General features: G+C 40.3%; 1 protein-coding gene across 1 annotated transcript in view; it reads right to left on the bottom strand.

Annotated features, from left to right (window-relative positions):
* LOC145783657 (uncharacterized) overlaps positions 1–14,612 on the bottom strand; it is a 28,572-nt gene extending 13,960 nt beyond the window's left edge. Inside the window, exon 1 of the mRNA XM_082595544.1 lies at positions 14,531–14,612. The gene's annotated coding sequence lies outside the window, so the exon portion shown is untranslated. The remainder of the gene's footprint in view (positions 1–14,530) is intronic.
* Positions 14,613–23,065: the final 8,453 nt, after the last annotated feature.

Genomic DNA, 23,065 nt, shown 5'->3' with positions numbered 1-23,065 from the left:
CTTCTCGAGTTGAGGCGTTTCTTTATTACCGATCTGGTGATGTAGCTGTGGAGCGCGTGGTGTGGCTCCAGTGACCGGCGAGCCAGGGAGAGTGTGGCAGCTTTGCGGCAAAGCTCAGCAGGGGCGATGCCTGAAAGAACTGGTACATATTTAGTAGGTGTAGGTTTCAAGCATCCCGATACAATACGCAAGGCGTCGTTGATGGGTTTGTCGAGCAAGTGAGTATGAGTACTACGACACCATACAGGGGCGCAGTACTCCGCGGTGAAATGGACAAGAGCCAGGGTAGTGGTGCGCAGAGTTGTTGCTGTCGCACCCCAGCTCGTACCTGCCAGTCGACGAATAAGGACAACGCGTGGTGTTACTTTCTTGCGAAGTGATTCCAAGTGGTGTCGGTACGTGATAGTCCTGTCCAAACTAACACCAAGATAGACTGGTGTGGGGTTAAAGGGCAGAATGTTTCTATCGATGTTGATGGTCAGCTCATGCTTTGCTTCCTTATTGTTTAGATGGAAAGCAGTCGACACCGTTTTAGATTTACTGAGCTTAAGTCTTCACTTGTGGAGGTAGTCGGACATCTTAGCCATATCTTGAGTTAGGGTCCTTTTCAGTGGAGACCATTCCGAAGCGTTATGCACCATAGCCAGATCGTCACATAGGCATACAACTTAGATGTTGTTGGTGGAAGGTCATGGATGTAAACATTAAAAAGGAGTGGAGCCAGAACAGATCCCTGGGGAACACCGGTCTTAAGGCGTCTTGGCCTGCTTCTTCGTCCGCGCCCGGTGGTGAGGGTGAAACTGCGGTTGTAGACACTTTAGACATCATCGCATTGACAGTGCAAATTAAATGTTCAAACAAATTGACAATTTTGTGTTGGTGAAATCGCGTTCATGTGTTATGTGAAACTTCTTAAAAACAATCATTTGGAATACTTTTGTGTAGCCACATTTCGCTGTAATTGTGCATACTTACTCGTATTGGGCCTATTTAGTTTCAGCATTACTTGAAATATTTTTCTCCGTATTGGAAAACAAAATGGGGTCGCATGTAAATGCTGACTTCATTTTCGCTTAAATTGGGTCGCTTGTTAAAAAGGTTGGAGACCACTGCTCTAACCCTCACCCTCGCTGATCGCAGTTTCCGCAAACATTTTCCGTAGATTCCGCTAACCGCAGTTTCCGCTAACCTTTACCCTAACTCTAACCATAGATTAATTTATGCTCTAATCCTAACCCTCGCTGATCGCACTTTCCGAAAACATTTTTCCGCAGTTTCCGCTAACCTTTACCCTAACCCTAACTATAGAGCAATCCATGCTCTAACCCTAACCCTCGCTGATTGCAGTTTCCGCAAACATTTTTCCGCAGTTTCCGCTAACCTTTACCCTAACTATAGAGCAATCTATGCTCTAACCCTAACCCTCGCTGATCGCAGTTTCCGCAAACATTTTTCAGCAGTTTTGCTAACCGCAGTTTCGGCTAACCTTAACTCTAATCATCGAGTAATCTATGCTCTGCTCTAACCTTCGCTGATCGCAGTTTCCGCAAACATTTTTCCGCAGTTCCGCGGTTTCCGCTAACCCTAGCCCTCGAGTTTGTTTGCGGAAACTCCGATCAGCGACTTCGGCTTTGTGCTATTAAACTGCGATCAGCGACTTCGGCTTTTTTTAATTTTTTCTCTCGATCTTTTCAGGGTACGAACTGAGGGTCCGAACTAGGTTGCACCCTTTTGCACGACATCACATTGTGTAATGATGTTAATGACCAGGGCAGCCGATTCGTTTGGGGCACCCAAAAATTTCTTTCTGTTAAACTTGGTTACCGGGGGTGTGTCAATGGTTCAAAGCCTTTACAAGTATGCGAAAAAATGGGATTAAGCTATAAAAAAGCTTTTCTCAATCGGAGTATAAAGATTTTTTCAATAACAACAAACAGCGTAGTTTTGAATTGTAAAAAAAGGAAAACATAGTTAGAATAAGGCAATAATTAAAATTTTGGAAAAATACTACTGTACTAAAATTTGCTTTCTCCTACAAAAACGATTGAGGGGCTGCAACCTCTGCAGTTCTTATGGACTAGCCGCCAATTCTAGCTTGTGCTACAGCCTACATACAGTACATTAGGCGATACCCATCCCGTAATACATGAACAACTGCTCAAGGATATGCCATCTATTCTGGAATCTCGTTCGTTGATGCTGTTTGTGTTGCCTTGCCACCATGGCGATCGTTGTAGAGATCGCCTCTTGGTTGCAACTTTGAGAGTCTGTTTTTGTGTTGCCAGGCGCAGTGAAATTAATATTTCTATCGCTGCTTTGCAAGATGGTACTGCTATTTTGCATTCATCAAATGCGGGCATTTGCACAACAATCTAACCTCTTAGTCTAGTGTAATTTATTAAAAATCAATTTCGCTTTAGTAATAGCATCTTCAGCTAGCACATGTAAAAAAGTAAAAAAGAAAATTTGATTTTATGAAATTTATTGAGTTCCATTAAAGTGCCCCTGACAGGTTGGATCCAAGTATAGTAACTTTTTAAAGCATTTCCTTGCGCAGAATCATACTTAGCAAACTTTTTAACCTTAACCTCGTAGCTCGACTGGTTAGGGCGTAATTTACATCAAACGACGGCTCCGCAGCGCCACCACAGGCGAAACTCCATATTTCACTGCTCTGGGACGACTTTGGTGGTATTACGTCATTGTAAGTCGGCGTTCTTAGCGACGGATGAAACATACGTTTCCTAGATGTGATTGCTGGATCACAGTTTAGTCGGAGTTGGTACAAGCGGTTGCTTTTTTCAAAGATCTGTTGGTTTTTACAGTTTAATAAAACTGTAATGGATACGTTCCTACAAAACCTAAAATATACTTGAAGTGAAAAATGAAGAAATTGTACGAATCATAATTCATATTTAATTCATCATCACTATTCATAATAAATAAAAGTTCTCTCTCTCTCTCTCATAATGTGCCCTCAGTACGTACATAGCAGAGTCTATACATGTAAAAGCCTAGTTTACCTGTACAAGGGTACGTTTTTGTAAACGTTGTTGTTTAGAAGTGCTGAAATCATCATCAGCAACTGGTTGCATCTTTGCTGTTATAGATGGTAGCCTATGGCAAATTCCTTCAAAATGTAAAGTTTGCTCAAGCCCATTTTTACTTGAGTGGTATTAACAAAATCATCTTCAGTGAAGTGAAGAGAACATATATGACTAGTTTTGTATGGCCCATCCTACTTTCGAATACTTGAAGAAAACTTCTACCATTTTCTTCTCAGCACCTTGTTTTGTGGAAAAGCGTAAAAAGAAACCACACGGTCTTTGTCACTGACACTGTCACATATTTATTTGCGTCAGACAAAGCTGTCCACATCGAAAACAAAACAACGAAATACTGTAATACACAAACTGAAAATGCACAGAGAGCCACCTTGGATGCCGTTGGTTTAAAAGCTCACTAAATAGGCTATCTACTGTTACAAATTTACATACAATGAGCGTTGGAAGAATTGAAAGCATTCAGAACGATAAAAACAATCAGATGACATCAAGTCTGATATAAAGCGATTTGAGGAGTGTATGCAATCGGTTAATAAACGAAAACATGTTTTTTCCTCAATAAAGCATCAAACGTAGTTACATTATTCATTACTTGATATTCACGGGCACTGACCTAACGAGGCAAATTGTGCAATATTCTGAAAGAGTCATTGTAAGCAACTTGTAATCGTTTTATACTAGAAGATCTAAACTTGTTCCACAACTGGGATAAGTAAAACGACATAGGCTACAATAAGAACGAAATAAACTGTTTTTTACAGCGGGTGAGCATTTAGAAAAATTGAGATTTGCATTATTTGCAGCACAGTACTGAGAGCGTACTTGCCTTGAAATATAATTTTCATCTGAGAACTATCAATAAATACACCCAGATATTTTACAGAGTCTGTGAACACAATTTCAGATTTACCTAGATGTAGCAGAGGAGCACGTAAAAGATAAAAGTTTTTTGGGGAGAATAACATACCAAATGACTTTTTAAAATTGAAAGTAATTTCATGTTCAACAGCATACTTGTGGCAAACATCTAACAAATTTTGTAAGCCACACAAACTAGGCGAGATGCAGCAAATGTCATCAGGAAACATAATATGATTTAGACAAGAGTTGCCAACATAGCAACCAACTTTTGTTTTATTGAGATAAGAAAGCTGATCAATATATATATACGGCAAAAAGATAGGGGCTTAACACCCCACCTTGTCAGACTCCGCTGGACACAGTAAATGATTGGCACAGGTGACCTTCCCACCTCACTTGCATGGTTTTTTTACTATAAAGGCACAAAGGTCACCAGTATTCCAATAAGCGAACAAAATAGATAGGCAGTAGGCACGTTACGTGTGATAAGCGTTTTAAACAATAAATGATGATTGACTTTGTCGAAGGCTTTTGAAGCATCCAAAAAGACAGAATAGACAGGAGTGTCATGACCGATATAAGAGGACACTGGTTGTTTTATTAAAAAACACTCATTTCAGTACTATGACCAGACTTAAACCCAAATTGATTGTCACTGGTATTCCAGAAAGGCAATAGATGATTCACATAAAACGTTCAAACAGTTTTGAGATTACTGTGGCTAGAGCAATAAGTCTATAGTTACCTGAATCTTGAATGTCGCCATTCAAATTCTTTACAATCGGGACTAAGACAGTGTTCAAGCAAGAATTTGGTACAGTGCCATGACTAAGACACATATATATTAAAAAGTACACTAATATAAAAACAAATAATCAGCATAAACAATATGTTCAGCTGAAATTTTGTCAGCACCAGCAGCGCGGTTTATGGCAGTTTGACAAGCAAGGAACCAATTGTGTCCATGTTGCAACAAAAGTTGTAATATTTATCCCTAGAAGAAATACATGAGTTAACAAATTCTTTTTCAGTGTTGGTTTTGCTAGAATTTAGCAAGGAGCTGTAATGATGTTTTCACATCTCAGCAATTGCTTCAGGACCTTGTGCTCCACCAACATTTACAGGAAGAGAACTCTTTTTGCAAGTAGACTTTTTTACTTTCTGCCATAATGACTTATGTGAGCTGTCCAAGTTGAGTGCTGAGGCAAGCACATTTGCTCTATGTTGTTCAGAGGCATGATTACAACGGCGAAAGGCTTTTTTAAACTCCTTTCGTTTGCTCTGCATCAACTCATATAGTTAACCATTTCACTGTTTCCCATTTTTCACCTACATGATGTAACTTTCTCTGGCAGTAGCATGAGCTTGCTTAACATGATTATTCCAACCAGCAACAGAAAATATGTTACATTTCTTCTTTACACCAACAAAGATTTTATCAGAAGCTGCTTTGAGAGCATCAGTTATAATATTATAGAAAGAGTCGATTGAGGCAACATGAGAAGCATCTGAACAATGAGAATTATTGCATTTAATACTTTCAGTTGGCAAGGAAATTTGGGATAGATATTTTTAAATACAACAATACACATGAACAGCAATTTTTAAGCATTGCCTCAACCATATATTAAAGGTAGCCTACTGTTTATGAGATACTGTTGTTACACTGCAAATGGCTATAGCCAGATTAGGACAAATAAAAAAGTATCAAAATTGTAGCCCTATGAAACTGCAATTTCAATTGAATTGAGATGCTGTTTGATAAAAATAAACTCCACCTATTTGATCAAAACCTGGTAGTAATAGTAAGTTCACTTTTCTATTTCGGTAATTCTTAATTTGCACATGCTTTAGACCAACAGAGCCCCACACATTCACGTTTTGCAGTAGCCGTACTATACCTAACCAAGTCACCAGTCACCACAGATTGTATCCTTCCAGCTTACGGTGACGTCACAGCGATGTTGCCGTTTTTATTTTCGCAATAGAATGAGTGTCAGATTCGTCGATGTCAACGAAAGTTTGCAAGCGTGTAACTTAGTAGCCTGTTGATATTTTTTACAATTTTCTGGTCAGGGAAGTTTGTTAGTGTCACCTTTTTGGTATCTTAGGTAAATTTCGCAAATTTATTTTTCTGTCAGAGGCACTTTAAGGATAGGGGATCTCCTGACTGCAAAGCAGCAGGCCAGTGATTCTCCATCAAGTATCAGTTCAGAGTTCAGTATTTTTTATTAAAAATGGATGGAGAATCAGCAGAGCCCTATTTAGGGCATATGCATTTCGCTCTACTAGTGTAGAGCATCATTAGTGCCTTATTCAAATAGAATCAAATAGCATTGCTTGATTCTATCACAGATTCTCAGATTTTTGCCATTGCAAATTTTTGTCCACAACAACTTCAAAGTTTTATCACATTTTTTATTTACAAGTCAAATGAAAAACGTTTATCTGGGAACTCTGGTTGATAATCACAAAAGATAGCAAAGCATAACTGACTTCCAAACATTTTAGAAAAATAGGAGTGGCCATGGTGGCAATAAAATAAAATTTTAATTAAAAAAAAAATATGTAAATTGTATGGCTGCTTTGCAAGTTACACATTTGCATCTTTATTTTGCCAAGATTTTTGAATGTAACAGTTTTTGTGATATTGAAGTTCATCCTTAAAAAACAGCATTCACGAACTTTTGAAGATGGTAAAGATTTCTAAAAGGTGGCATTATTTTTGAAAAAAAATTAATCAAAACATCTCCATCTTTTGAAATGTCGAAGCTGTTTGTGCATTGCTTCATTCCAGTGGCGTAGCCAAGGGTGGGGAGGGGGTTACAACCACCCCTCCTTTGGCACGCGTGTGACGTCACGATATTGAGAATGATGCTTTCAGTCTTTATGTCTCTAAAACAAAGTTTGCCTAATTTCAAACGAAACTGCATTAATAGAGCGAGTTTTGCCAATGCCAAACATTCAAATATGTCAGCCAGGAATTAGCAACAAGAAAACATAGAGACTTAGCTCTATTACCAAAAAATGTCCAAGAAAACATGATCTTATCTTTTTGCTATGCCACCGGACAGCACCAGTTTACAGGAATATTTATAATCACATTTTTGTTGAAAATGCTCTCAGAATGCACCAAATTCAAAGTAATTTTTCAACATTTTCTGGGGGAGGCCCCTGCCGCTGGGTGTCGCCTTTGTCAAACACGCCGTCGGGCTTCGCCCGCCGGTTATCAACCCCCCCTCCACTCCTTTCAAAATTCCTGGCTACGCTACTGCTTGATTCTATCACAGATTCTTAGATTTTCGTCATTGCAAATTTTTGTCTACAACAACTTCAAAGTTTTATCACATTTTTTATTTACAAGTCAAATGAAAAACGTTTATCTGGGAACTCTGGTTGATAATCACAACAGATGGCAAAGCATAACTGACTCCCAGACATTTTAGATAAATAGGAGTGGCCCAGGTGGCAATGAAAAAAGAGTGCGGTTACAAAAACAAGATTTAATTGGTTTTGAATCTTTATCTTCGAACAAGATCTAGCGCAGGGGTTCTTAAACTGGGGTCCTTGGGCCCAAGGTTACGCAGACTAGTTTTAGGGGGTCCATGAAGGCCCAATGGAAATCTCAGTGTATAGCCTAATTTCAAAAATGGAATAAATTTTTCAAAAGAAAAGAGATTAAGTTCAAACAACGCTGATGATTTTCCTCAGGTCATCGTTACTTGCTTTTTACATCGCCATAGTACGTTAGCATCGAAAACTCCGAACAAATTTGAAAGAAATTTTGTGTGGTAGTGTGAAAATGGTTAATTTTATCAGAGCTCTTGCTTTGAACTATCGAATCTTCTTTTTTCGTTTGAGATCAAATTAAATTTCAGGGCAGGTGATGGAGAGCCAGGTGAGTGTAGCTTCGTCCAGCGTTGCTATACCATGCGTTCCATTTGGTGTCTTATAGATCGGACATTCGAGAACAACATGGTCAGCAGTTTGTTCCTCCGCGCCGCATTCGCAGGCCGGTGAGGGAGCCAAACCCCACTTGTGCATGTTGGAATGGAAGCGACCGACTCCGGTTCGGATTCTGTTGAGCTTGACCCAAGTCGGCCGAGGCAGGTCCATACCAGGGGGGCGCGCCACCGGGTGAGGTATAAAACGATGTAGTTTCGTGTCGGTGGCACACCACGCTGCATTCCAATTGTCTTCCATGAAGTGTGCTGCGATGATGGCATGATCGCTGAATGGATGTAGTAATTCAACAGCAGCTGGCACAAAGGGGTGTCTTGACTTTAATTGCCGGGGAGATTCCTGAGGTGGGATGTTGAGTTTTGCATGAAGCAAGTGGTTAGGATCCCTCGCCCGGCGAGCCAGGTGTATAAGGGCTCCCTTTCGGCGAAGCTCAGCAGGTTGGATGCCTGCGAGGATTGGTAAATAGGCCTACTCTGTTGGAGTTGGGCGCAGGCATCCAGTTACAGTTCGCAATGCGTCGTTGATTGGGCTGTCGATGAGACGGGTGTGGACACTGCGGCACCAGGCAGGGGCGCAGTATTCAGCAGTGGAGTGGACCAACGCCAGGGTTGCAGTGCGCAAGGTGTCAGCACCTGCACCCCAAGTTGTGCCTGCCAAACGTCTCAGCAGGGCGACGCGAGATGTCAGCTTTTTGCGTAGTGACTGTAAATGGTGACGGTATGTGAGTGACCTGTCAAGTGTAACCCCAAGGTATGTAGGTTCTGGGCAGGGCGGCAAAATTTTGCCGTTAACGGTCACTTTCAGGTCACGTTTTGCCTCCCTGTTGTTGAGATGGAAGGCTGCCGTCACAGTTTTACTTTCGCTGAGCTTCAGTTTCCATTGGTGAAGGTATCCAGATATGGTTGTCATGTCTTGGCTCAACGTCATTTCTAATGATTGCCAGTCTTTCGCAGAGTGCAAGATGGCCAAGTCATCAGCATATGCACATTTGTCAGATGTTGTTGATGGTAGGTCATGCATATAGACATTGAAAAGGAGGGGAGCCAAGACTGATCCCTGTGGGACACCGTTTTTGAGTCGCCGCAGTCTACTTGGCTTTCCGCTTCCGGTGGTAAGGGTAAAACTCCTGTTGTGGATGAGTTCCATGATCATTTTGACCATGTGCCTGTCAGGGAGTTGGCGGAGTAGTTTGTAGACTAGGCCACGGTGCCAAACAGTGTCATAGGCTGCTGTTAGGTCGATAAAGACAGCCCCCGCTTTCTTTTTTGCCGAGAAACTCTCCTCAATATCCTGAGTTAGTAGTGTGACTTGGTCTACAGTTGACCTCCCGTGTCGGAATCCAGCTTGTTCGTTGGGAAGCAGTGGGTCAATTATTGGTTCGACACGGGCGTAGATCAGTCTCTCAAGGATCTTGAAAGGGATGCAGAGCAAGGAGATGGGGCGATAGCTCTTTGCATCGTCTAGTGCAGGGGTTCTTAACCTTTTTTGTCTTGTTTACCCCTTGCCGAATGAAAATAGTAAAATTTACCCCCACCGTTTTGGTGGCCCCTTGTGATGTCATCGTGTCCAGTCAACCATGCAAAGAAATGCAAAACATCCTTTTTTGTCTGGATTTACCTTGGCAAATATCAAAGACGTTTATTTGCCGAAGACACAATTGTCCTTGACGGGGTCCTGTGAAAAATAATGTCTACTCAAATGTCCCAAATAACTATGATAAAAGCACACAAGAATGTTTAAGTTTTTTTTCTTTTATTAATAACTGACACGCAATTTCAACGGTCAATCAGTGAGACTTTTGTGCTTGCTTTCCACGAACAATTTTGGAGATTCTTGGAACAGTCGTTGAAAGAGCTACTCGCATGTCGTCTTTGGAAACTAAGCGAGATTGATGTTTTTGTTTTAATAGTCAACAATGAAGAGAACCCTGCTTCACACAGATAAGTAGTTGGAAAAGATATAATAACTTCAAATGCACGCTTAGTCAGCGTAGGAAACTCTTCGACTAATCCACACCAAAACTTGGAAAAGTCACCATTGCACGATAAGAATTTGGAACAAAGCGTTGTTGAACATTGAAGATCAATCAATTCATCTTTGCAAAAATCGTCGTCAGCAATACTTTCTAACTTGGCTTCGAAGGGATGAGTTATCCAAAGAGCAGTAGCCTAGCTGTTAAAACTTTCACCTTCGAAGCAACCGTCAAAGGTCTTTTTTAAGGCGGCAAGGTGATGACTGATGGCATATTTTGACTTCGAGGTTAGAAATCTCGTTGCAACATATACTGACTTTCCAATCATCAAATGTTGGAAAATTTGCGTAAATTCCTTTTTGAACTCTTCTACTCCACAAATCTAATTTGTCTGAAAGCCCTGAATTTTATCATGTACATCTATAGTGGTAACACTTTTTCCTTGCATTTGCATATTGAGCTGGTTCAAACTTGAAAAAATGCCTGTAAAGTAAGTCAATGCACCAGTAAATTTGTTGTCGCCCAAGTGCTTACTCATCAACGGGGATTTGCGTTCTCGAAAAAAATCTCGATTTCGCCATGCGGTAGTTCAAAAACTCAAGACAAAACAAGACCCCAAGAGAGCCACCGAACTTCGGTGTGGTAAAGGAGAACAGAGTGTTCTGATCCCATCTGATCACAAACCACTTTGAAAAGACGATGATGATGAAGTTTGCTTTAATTTATGATTCAGTAAATTTACCCCCTCGGTAGGTAAAATTTACCCCCGGTTAAGAACCCCTGGTCTAGTGGTTTGTTTGGCTTAGGGATCGCGACGACCAGAGATCTTCTCCATACTTTAGGAATCTTGAGGCGGCGCAGGCAGGACGACAGGAAATCGCATAACCAGAACTTTAGAACATAACCAGCGTGCATGATAAGCTCTGGACATATCCTATCTGGACCAAGGGCCTTACCAGGTTTTAGGTGCTTGAGGGCAGCATTAAATTCGCTCCGTGAGAAGGAGCTAGAAATGCTCTCCTGGTCGGGTGTGTTGATCTTCCATAGCTTTTTCACTTCTTTGGTAACAAACCGATCGGAGGTACGATCACACGGCTTATATATATCCCATTTTTTATTACCTGCGATGCGATCTTATTAGCAGGAATGGGACATTGTCGGGGTGATTGTCTTGATCGTCCCGTAAGGTTATTGAGTGTGTTCCACGCTGTACGGCTTGAGTGCGAGAGATCGATAGATTGGATAGTCTCTGTCCAGCGTTCTTTTCTTTTTGCATCGAGTCTTTCCAGAAGAGCCTTGGCGGCTGAGGGTGTTGTTTGACCATCTGAAGAGCTAACAAAAGATTAGTAGAGGCGCTCGCACTCTGCATCCCAGCATAGAGTTTAGTTACTTCTACGACCTCGAGGGATGGCTTGTTTGGCACATGTTAAGATGGTGTTGCAAAAGTCCTGGTAGGCCTCGTCCACATTGTGACAGTTAGGTGGAGGTAACTCATTTGTGAACTTGTTGGTAAGGAGGCTAAAGCGATTCCAGTCGGCTTTACGGAAGTTCCACCGCTTGACTGGTTCACTCGGAATTGGTGTCTTGAGCGGTATTGCGGTAATGAGAGAAGGTCGGTGTTGGGACCGAGGGAACTTCTGTAGCACACGTCTGTCCGGAAGCTGATTGTCGTTGCCAGTGCTAGCAAAGGCCATGTCTGGGTTTGTTCCAGTGCCCCATCGCCCGGATGTAAAGCTGGCTTCATCTTTGGGGTTGTACAGTGGGGCATAGTTGTTATTTGATGCCCAGTTAGCCAGACATGCACCAGAAGGGCTGGTGATGCGGTATCCCCAGTCGACGTGCTGGCAATTAAAATCGCCAGCATAGAGGCAGGGGTGGGGGTACACTGGGATGGCCGTCGGAGTGAATGGCGAAGGAGGTGGCTTGTACCATCGAATATTCAAGAGGTTATGTCAAGAAATGAGAGCGAAACATGAAGTTCTCCTCTAGGCTATACAGAAGTTCGCTGGCAGTCAAGGGGACAAGTTTTGAAGCGCTTATTTGAACTTCGAATGGAGTTTTCTTTTTTTCTGAGACAAAAATATTGAACTCTCAAAGCAGTTTAACTGTAGCCTAAAGAGTTTATTCAAGGGTCAACCTACTTGGCGGATGTTTTTACTCATATGAATGAGGTAGGCTAGGCCTAAATGGTTCTATCAGGGATTCATCCCTGGGTTCTATTCAAGGCCCTGCCGTTACAACTGTGGACGCTTCTAAAAAGCTTAAGCTTTTCAGGGCAATAAGTTATCTCTGTGGAAAAGGAGATCGGAGACTAACAACTATTTTAATTTCTCAACGTTGGAAGAATTGATGCTTTAAATTGGAACTGCAGTTTGTAATGCTCTACCATTTTCTCTGCACACAGACATGTGCAGACATTTGGAAGCATTGCAAAACTCTTTCAGAGGTTACTGCTTAGCCGCAGAGGGTATTAAAAATTCCTCGTTGAACTGGCATCTATCAGTGATGAGGACCTTGGAAAAGATGAGTTCATTGAACTAAGAGCAATGGAATCATTTTGTTTCTCTGGGCAATGTTGTTTCTCTGGTTGCTTCTCTGGGCAAGAAACTTTACGATAATTGCCTCTACCCAGTGATCGATTTCGAGTAATGGGTAGTACCAATGTTACTTCATAAGTAGAGTAGACAACCGGAAACAGACATTGCAGTCGGCTGCAGCGTGGGTCAGGTGTACGTTGGAAGGCGTACACCGATGCATAGCGCTCAAGTTCGCTTTCCCGCAATGTAGGTGATAAAGATAATAAAAAAAAAAATTAAAAAAAAATTAAGAATGTCCTTCAATTCGAAAATTATTGGCGATTTTGGAGTTCGTTGACGCATGGCTACTTGGAGATGCGGCCTGATTTGTCGCATTTTGCAGATTTTGATTACCGCCACTGTTGGTATTTGACTGACATTTTCTGAGATGTTTTTACTTTTTGCTGCCTTTTAATGATATAAAAGCTTTTGGTTGGCTCGGGGAAGCAGTAGAAAATGAGAAAAAGTAGCCTAAGTTGAAAAACGTTCAATCAGAAAACCACAAAACTTTTTTTTTTCAAAGCGCCGTGTAGCTGGTCAATACGTCACATAACTGATTAACTTTCACCGAACGAGGTCGTGTGGCTTATCGCGTCACAATGCTCTGGGCAGGAGTCGGAAAATTTATACACTAACGCTACTATTTTCTGCTGTGCAAAGTTTCACAGGCTTTTTTCTTTAAGTTTACTTTTGCGTGTCATGTGAGCGAAAGTGAATTTTCCTTGGGTCTTTTCTTTCTCACTGTAGGCCTAATACCAAAACTTAACAAATTTTGTTGCATCTTGCTGTAATAACCTACTCGTATAATATAATTTAGTAACCAACCTTGCCGTATCATTTACTCGGAGATCAAAGCCAGACATTGTGACGTAAAACTTGAACTAAATTGCGCGTGATTAGACTGTAGAAGTACCTGTACTCCTATCAATTCTTAGCGAAGAATTTACCTTTGTTACGCTGATTCAATGTCATCAATCGTTGAAGCAATGTAAAAATCGAAAGTTTTCCTCCTTGAATGGAAGCTAAGGGATACAGTATTCACATTTTCTAGATGCGCTGGAAATTATATTATTGCAACAATTGTTCGTGCTATGCAATGACGATTTGTGTCGCTAGTTCCTGTGTTATTTCTCAGCGGACAAATATGACCGATCTAGATGGTACTTCCCGCGGACATCACCTGCTGTGACGGCGGACATGTCCGATGTCCGCCATGAATTTCGAGGCCTGAGCCTACATTATAAAGCTTGGCGATATACAATGGCATATAGACGCAAAAAAACATCAGCATTTCGAATGTAAGCAATCAGTCGGCTAGAAAGTTTGCCCCCCCGGCGATTTTCAAAACCCGGCGCCTGTGCCTCTAACCCTAACCCCAAACCCCTAACCCTAAAACGGCAATGATAATTAAGTTACGGTACCCCATAATTAAAAAAAAAAATTGAAAAAATCCCCCATTAAGGGATCGGACTCACCGAAACGAGCCATTCCGAATAATAAGGTAGTTTCACACAACATAACAAATGGTCCATACAAGAACTTCTATTTAGGATGAGACCACTAAAAACCATCCAGTTAAATACAGTATGCCAAGTTGTAAAATCCTTTTTTTACTGTTGTTTTTAGTTGATTCTGGACATCCAGTTAATATGCTAACAATAAAATTCCATTGATACTACCGATACATAACGAAGTGGTGAGGGCACTGGTTTAATGTTTAAACTGCAAAATCAAACGACGCTTTTTTGATTCCAGGGGTGTAAGCTTGAGCAACCCATTTCAAGGATTGCTTTCCAATCTCCAGCATCTGGTGGATGAAATACCTTACAGACAACAACAATTATACGAAGGAAAACTTCACTCGGTCAAACTCGATGTCCGGACCATCATCAATGGTTCAATGTCTCTACAAGTACCGGTACGCAAAACTGTCAGGATTAACTTCTAAAAAAGCTTTCTCAATCCGATAAACATTCAATCAACCAATAATTGCATAGCCTGCATTAGAAAGACACACAGTGAAGAAAACAGTAGCCTAAACAAACATATTAAAAGTTAAAAACACACTAAAATAAAACTACACAATGTCTTACCAGTTTCAAATGTTGCAAAACACACACTGACAACATTTAATACAATTATAGTGACACCTTTTATGATCATATTGAACCTTTATACCTGAACAGATACCAGAATACAAGATTTACATCAACTAATTTTGTTGAGTCTATAATTAACAAGGGTCTTATATCAATAAACTCAGAGCTTGTTACTTTTAAGCCCCCACAATTTCATTTTTTTGCATGAGAGAGAAAGAGAAAAAAACAGACTATGCTGGAAGGCTACTAGAGAGCAGCCAGTCATTGGTTTCATCATCCAAGACAAGAAGACCTTCCGTTTGAAGATAGCGCAATCATTGATGATTGTCTGCGGTCTGTTTCTCGACAACACATCATCGGAGTAGAAATGAGAAAGTTACAGCACATTTAGTAAAGGCACTATTCATCGATCACAGCAAACCGGGGGCGAAATGATGAATAATGATAAAATCACCTTTAAAATGCATTGGAAAAAAGTTTCGTCACGCGGTTAGCCAGTTCGGTTAGAACAGGGACGTCCAACCTTTTATTATAGTGGGCCGCATTGTCACTTGAAATAATTCAATGGGCTGCAGAACCTATCAAATTTCAAGAAAAATGGGTACATAAAGGAACAATTAAAGACCATTAATTTCATCTTTGAAAATAGGAACAAATAACATGTTATCAACATTTGTATTAAAGGACGTTGTCTTGATTCTTAGGATGTTTGCTAAGTGTTTGTCTGTCAGTCTACTTCTTTAACTGCAGTTTTTCATGGATGAAAATAACTACTTGCAACAATATGTGCTGCAACAATATGACCGTTTGGTCTTTTCGCAGTCTCCTCGTCATATGACACACAACCGATTATTATTGTATACGGTACTTTGTATTCTTTTCATGTTTGTGTTTGTGACAAATAAATGAACTGAACTGAAAAAAAAAAAAAAAAAAAGCTTACTGCTGCCCTACATGCACAATAATTTTCTGGAAAAAATAGCTATATACCTATTAAATTCATTACGTGAATGTAATTCTTTATAAAATAAAGGAAGAGTGTGTTCTCTGTGGAAAGTTTTCAAACTTTCTCGACTTTGCAGTTCAAGTTGGATTTCAGGTGGCGCTTTATCACACTGAAATAAACTGGGTCACTGAATAATTTTAATTCAATTTCAATCTTTTTGAAGTCAGAAAATCTGACTGTAAATTCTTGAAGCAAATCTTTAATTCTGCAAGCAAACCAGTAATTCACATAACTTAGCATACTTTTCATAGTTTAATATACAGATTAGTCTTTGAGCTCTTTCAGATAGACTACAAAAATATACAATTGCACCAGCTTTCAGTTGTGCAATGAAAAGTTTTAATTTCCTGGTAAAACTGCTTATTTGCTCGAACATTGAACTACGTACACAAGTCAACTGACCTTTCCCTTGTAAATGCAAATTGAGCTCAGCTAGCATTTCTGTGATGTCAGCTAAGAAAGACAAATCATTCAACCATTCTTCCTTTTGTAACAAGTTCATATTTTGTTTCTTTTTCTCCATGAACTGTTTTATTTCGGGTAACAATAATTGAAATCTTTTTAAGGTGGCTGCTCTATTGAGCCATCGGACTTTAGATATAATCAGACTTATAATCTTGTTGCTCCCATACTATACTATTACGGTACTACGCCCCTAGAAACTGACTGGAACATTTTAATTAGGGCTAAGATTCAAAGTTCAAAATACTACTTGGAGTGAAAATGATTAGCGGGCCGCACAAAAATTTCAGGCGGGCCGCTGGTTGGACATCCCTGCGTTAGAATAACAATTGCTCATTTTTTAGATAAGATATACAGTAGGCTTAACATGAAAGTTTTCGAGTTAATAAAGCAAGAAATACCGTACTCTTTTAACTTTCGTTAATTTGGTAATTTTGTAGTAAAAATTAAATTACTGAGATATGGCATAACATGGTAAGGTTTAAGTTAGCACTAGATCAATCTAATAGGCTACTGTACATATTTTGGACTTGCAGCCCATTTATTCAGGTAGATGTACAATCTGGCTTTTCAACGATTTCAACGATGGTATATAAAATTGTTAAAATTGGAGTAGAAATGAGAAAGGTACAGTATATTTAGTGAAAAATGTTAGATATTTTTATGTAAAAATTAAAGTGCAAAGGATTGGTACAAATTAGTGAGTTTTGAATTGGTACAAATTAGTGAGTTTTAAGCCATTTTTATGGGCCTTATATTGAACACTTGAAGTTGGTTTATTGTAAAAATATCGTAAAATCCATATCCATTCCACTTCATCACTTCCATTCCACTGCTTTTCACCTTTTTTTTCTTCCCAAAAATCATTGCGTCTTTTGCACGGGATGCAACCTAGTTCGGACCCTCAGTTCGTACCCTAAAAAGATCTAAAGAAAAAATTAAAAAAAGCGGAAGTCGCTGATCGCAGTTTCCGCAAACATTTTAAAATTTTCCCCCTGAAAAGATCGAGAGAAAGATAGCACAAAGCCGAAGTCGCTGATCGCAGTTTCCGCTAACCTTAACCATAGGCTAATCTATGCTCTAACCCAGTGGTCTCCAACCTGTGGGTCGCGACCCCAAGTGGGGTCGCCTTAACTTTTCCTGGGGTCGCCAAAACTCACCATACTCAATTTATTAATGAAAAAAAGAGACTACGATGCTAGTTTAGATTAACTTTTTGTTATTCATGGTGACTAGAACAAGCAAATAATTATTTATGCAGGTGTAGTGTGCAGACATTTCATCGGCTGTTTTCGGTTTACTTTGCAGTTAGTAATGGTAATTTGTAGCTAGTAAGTATAGCTAAATATTATACAAAAATGGCAGCAAAAACTACCAGAAAAACATCATATGACGAGGCTTTTCAAAACTTGGTTTTACTGATTCAAATCGCAAACCAAAGTGCCATAAAGTTTCCGCAGAAGAATCGACGAAGAAAAATAAACTTAAACGTTATTTTGAAAAAAAATCATCCAGGCTGCCTGCATGGATAAACCATCTGAGTTTTTTGAACGTAAATTGCAATCTCTTGAATTCAATTTCACTATCAGTAAAATGTAGGATTGAAGATTATGTCCAATGACGTTCTTGACCAAATTAAAACCATCGCATTCTTCTTCTTTCGTATGAGAGGTTGTTTTTTGGACTACATTTTATTGGGGTCAAATGTCCGGTCATTCTTCGAGCAGCCACTTGATTGTAGAGTCCTCCAGCATTGACAGGCCAACTGCCCTTGGAGGAGTAAACGTCGGGCAGTGGTAGAGGATGTGATCTGCTGTCTGTTCCTCTGCACCACAGTTGCATGCCGCAGGTGTTGATAGGCCCTATTTGTGCATCAAGGAAGCGAAACGCCCAACACCCGTGCGGAGGCGATTCAACTGTACCCAGGCAGGTCGGCTAAGATCCTTTCCTGGTGGCATGGGTCCAGCGTCGGGAACAAAGGTGTGGAGTCTGGAGGTGTTATCTGTCCACTCCTCTTGCCAGGTATTGGCGATCCAGGATGAGGCACTGGTGTTGTGTTCCAGCAAGGATTGTGCTTGAGCGACAAAGGGGCTTCTCGAGTTGAGGCGTTTCTTTATTACCGATCTGGTGATGTAGCTGTGGAGCGCGTGGTGTGGCTCCAGTGACCGGCGAGCCAGGGAGAGTGTGGCAGCTTTGCGGCAAAGCTCAGCAGGGGCGATGCCTGAAAGAACTGGTACATATTTAGTAGGTGTAGGTTTCAAGCATCCCGATACAATACGCAAGGCGTCGTTGATGGGTTTGTCGAGCAAGTGAGTATGAGTACTACGACACCATACAGGGGCGCAGTACTCCGCGGTGAAATGGACAAGAGCCAGGGTAGTGGTGCGCAGAGTTGTTGCTGTCGCACCCCAGCTCGTACCTGCCAGTCGACGAATAAGGACAACGCGTGGTGTTACTTTCTTGCGAAGTGATTCCAAGTGGTGTCGGTACGTGATAGTCCTGTCCAAACTAACACCAAGATAGACTGGTGTGGGGTTAAAGGGCAGAATGTTTCTATCGATGTTGATGGTCAGCTCATGCTTTGCTTCCTTATTGTTTAGATGGAAAGCAGTCGACACCGTTTTAGATTTACTGAGCTTAAGTCTTCACTTGTGGAGGTAGTCGGACATCTTAGCCATATCTTGAGTTAGGGTCCTTTTCAGTGGAGACCATTCCGAAGCGTTATGCACCATAGCCAGATCGTCACATAGGCATACAACTTAGATGTTGTTGGTGGAAGGTCATGGATGTAAACATTAAAAAGGAGTGGAGCCAGAACAGATCCCTGGGGAACACCGGTCTTAAGGCGTCTTGGCCTGCTTCTTCGTCCGCGCCCGGTGGTGAGGGTGAAACTGCGGTTGTAGACACTTTAGACATCATCGCATTGACAGTGCAAATTAAATGTTCAAACAAATTGACAATTTTGTGTTGGTGAAATCGCGTTCATGTGTTATGTGAAACTTCTTAAAAACAATCATTTGGAATACTTTTGTGTAGCCACATTTCGCTGTAATTGTGCATACTTACTCGTATTGGGCCTATTTAGTTTCAGCATTACTTGAAATATTTTTCTCCGTATTGGAAAACAAAATGGGGTCGCATGTAAATGCTGACTTCATTTTCGCTTAAATTGGGTCGCTTGTTAAAAAGGTTGGAGACCACTGCTCTAACCCTCACCCTCGCTGATCGCAGTTTCCGCAAACATTTTCCGTAGATTCCGCTAACCGCAGTTTCCGCTAACCTTTACCCTAACTCTAACCATAGATTAATTTATGCTCTAATCCTAACCCTCGCTGATCGCACTTTCCGAAAACATTTTTCCGCAGTTTCCGCTAACCTTTACCCTAACCCTAACTATAGAGCAATCCATGCTCTAACCCTAACCCTCGCTGATTGCAGTTTCCGCAAACATTTTTCCGCAGTTTCCGCTAACCTTTACCCTAACTATAGAGCAATCTATGCTCTAACCCTAACCCTCGCTGATCGCAGTTTCCGCAAACATTTTTCAGCAGTTTTGCTAACCGCAGTTTCGGCTAACCTTAACTCTAATCATCGAGTAATCTATGCTCTGCTCTAACCTTCGCTGATCGCAGTTTCCGCAAACATTTTTCCGCAGTTCCGCGGTTTCCGCTAACCCTAGCCCTCGAGTTTGTTTGCGGAAACTCCGATCAGCGACTTCGGCTTTGTGCTATTAAACTGCGATCAGCGACTTCGGCTTTTTTTAATTTTTTCTCTCGATCTTTTCAGGGTACGAACTGAGGGTCCGAACTAGGTTGCACCCTTTTGCACGACATCACATTGTGTAATGATGTTAATGACCAGGGCAGCCGATTCGTTTGGGGCACCCAAAAATTTCTTTCTGTTAAACTTGGTTACCGGGGGTGTGTCAATGGTTCAAAGCCTTTACAAGTATGCGAAAAAATGGGATTAAGCTATAAAAAAGCTTTTCTCAATCGGAGTATAAAGATTTTTTCAATAACAACAAACAGCGTAGTTTTGAATTGTAAAAAAAGGAAAACATAGTTAGAATAAGGCAATAATTAAAATTTTGGAAAAATACTACTGTACTAAAATTTGCTTTCTCCTACAAAAACGATTGAGGGGCTGCAACCTCTGCAGTTCTTATGGACTAGCCGCCAATTCTAGCTTGTGCTACAGCCTACATACAGTACATTAGGCGATACCCATCCCGTAATACATGAACAACTGCTCAAGGATATGCCATCTATTCTGGAATCTCGTTCGTTGATGCTGTTTGTGTTGCCTTGCCACCATGGCGATCGTTGTAGAGATCGCCTCTTGGTTGCAACTTTGAGAGTCTGTTTTTGTGTTGCCAGGCGCAGTGAAATTAATATTTCTATCGCTGCTTTGCAAGATGGTACTGCTATTTTGCATTCATCAAATGCGGGCATTTGCACAACAATCTAACCTCTTAGTCTAGTGTAATTTATTAAAAATCAATTTCGCTTTAGTAATAGCATCTTCAGCTAGCACATGTAAAAAAGTAAAAAAGAAAATTTGATTTTATGAAATTTATTGAGTTCCATTAAAGTGCCCCTGACAGGTTGGATCCAAGTATAGTAACTTTTTAAAGCATTTCCTTGCGCAGAATCATACTTAGCAAACTTTTTAACCTTAACCTCGTAGCTCGACTGGTTAGGGCGTAATTTACATCAAACGACGGCTCCGCAGCGCCACCACAGGCGAAACTCCATATTTCACTGCTCTGGGACGACTTTGGTGGTATTACGTCATTGTAAGTCGGCGTTCTTAGCGACGGATGAAACATACGTTTCCTAGATGTGATTGCTGGATCACAGTTTAGTCGGAGTTGGTACAAGCGGTTGCTTTTTTCAAAGATCTGTTGGTTTTTACAGTTTAATAAAACTGTAATGGATACGTTCCTACAAAACCTAAAATATACTTGAAGTGAAAAATGAAGAAATTGTACGAATCATAATTCATATTTAATTCATCATCACTATTCATAATAAATAAAAGTTCTCTCTCTCTCTCTCATAATGTGCCCTCAGTACGTACATAGCAGAGTCTATACATGTAAAAGCCTAGTTTACCTGTACAAGGGTACGTTTTTGTAAACGTTGTTGTTTAGAAGTGCTGAAATCATCATCAGCAACTGGTTGCATCTTTGCTGTTATAGATGGTAGCCTATGGCAAATTCCTTCAAAATGTAAAGTTTGCTCAAGCCCATTTTTACTTGAGTGGTATTAACAAAATCATCTTCAGTGAAGTGAAGAGAACATATATGACTAGTTTTGTATGGCCCATCCTACTTTCGAATACTTGAAGAAAACTTCTACCATTTTCTTCTCAGCACCTTGTTTTGTGGAAAAGCGTAAAAAGAAACCACACGGTCTTTGTCACTGACACTGTCACATATTTATTTGCGTCAGACAAAGCTGTCCACATCGAAAACAAAACAACGAAATACTGTAATACACAAACTGAAAATGCACAGAGAGCCACCTTGGATGCCGTTGGTTTAAAAGCTCACTAAATAGGCTATCTACTGTTACAAATTTACATACAATGAGCGTTGGAAGAATTGAAAGCATTCAGAACGATAAAAACAATCAGATGACATCAAGTCTGATATAAAGCGATTTGAGGAGTGTATGCAATCGGTTAATAAACGAAAACATGTTTTTTCCTCAATAAAGCATCAAACGTAGTTACATTATTCATTACTTGATATTCACGGGCACTGACCTAACGAGGCAAATTGTGCAATATTCTGAAAGAGTCATTGTAAGCAACTTGTAATCGTTTTATACTAGAAGATCTAAACTTGTTCCACAACTGGGATAAGTAAAACGACATAGGCTACAATAAGAACGAAATAAACTGTTTTTTACAGCGGGTGAGCATTTAGAAAAATTGAGATTTGCATTATTTGCAGCACAGTACTGAGAGCGTACTTGCCTTGAAATATAATTTTCATCTGAGAACTATCAATAAATACACCCAGATATTTTACAGAGTCTGTGAACACAATTTCAGATTTACCTAGATGTAGCAGAGGAGCACGTAAAAGATAAAAGTTTTTTGGGGAGAATAACATACCAAATGACTTTTTAAAATTGAAAGTAATTTCATGTTCAACAGCATACTTGTGGCAAACATCTAACAAATTTTGTAAGCCACACAAACTAGGCGAGATGCAGCAAATGTCATCAGGAAACATAATATGATTTAGACAAGAGTTGCCAACATAGCAACCAACTTTTGTTTTATTGAGATAAGAAAGCTGATCAATATATATATACGGCAAAAAGATAGGGGCTTAACACCCCACCTTGTCAGACTCCGCTGGACACAGTAAATGATTGGCACAGGTGACCTTCCCACCTCACTTGCATGGTTTTTTTACTATAAAGGCACAAAGGTCACCAGTATTCCAATAAGCGAACAAAATAGATAGGCAGTAGGCACGTTACGTGTGATAAGCGTTTTAAACAATAAATGATGATTGACTTTGTCGAAGGCTTTTGAAGCATCCAAAAAGACAGAATAGACAGGAGTGTCATGACCGATATAAGAGGACACTGGTTGTTTTATTAAAAAACACTCATTTCAGTACTATGACCAGACTTAAACCCAAATTGATTGTCACTGGTATTCCAGAAAGGCAATAGATGATTCACATAAAACGTTCAAACAGTTTTGAGATTACTGTGGCTAGAGCAATAAGTCTATAGTTACCTGAATCTTGAATGTCGCCATTCAAATTCTTTACAATCGGGACTAAGACAGTGTTCAAGCAAGAATTTGGTACAGTGCCATGACTAAGACACATATATATTAAAAAGTACACTAATATAAAAACAAATAATCAGCATAAACAATATGTTCAGCTGAAATTTTGTCAGCACCAGCAGCGCGGTTTATGGCAGTTTGACAAGCAAGGAACCAATTGTGTCCATGTTGCAACAAAAGTTGTAATATTTATCCCTAGAAGAAATACATGAGTTAACAAATTCTTTTTCAGTGTTGGTTTTGCT

This window comes from Aplidium turbinatum, chromosome 1 (assembly GCF_918807975.1).
Source record: "Aplidium turbinatum chromosome 1, kaAplTurb1.1, whole genome shotgun sequence".
In the NCBI taxonomy this organism is placed as follows: domain Eukaryota; kingdom Metazoa; phylum Chordata; class Ascidiacea; order Aplousobranchia; family Polyclinidae; genus Aplidium; species Aplidium turbinatum.
The sequence above is the reverse complement of the archived record's forward strand: the minus strand, read 5'-3'. Positions and strand labels throughout refer to the sequence as shown.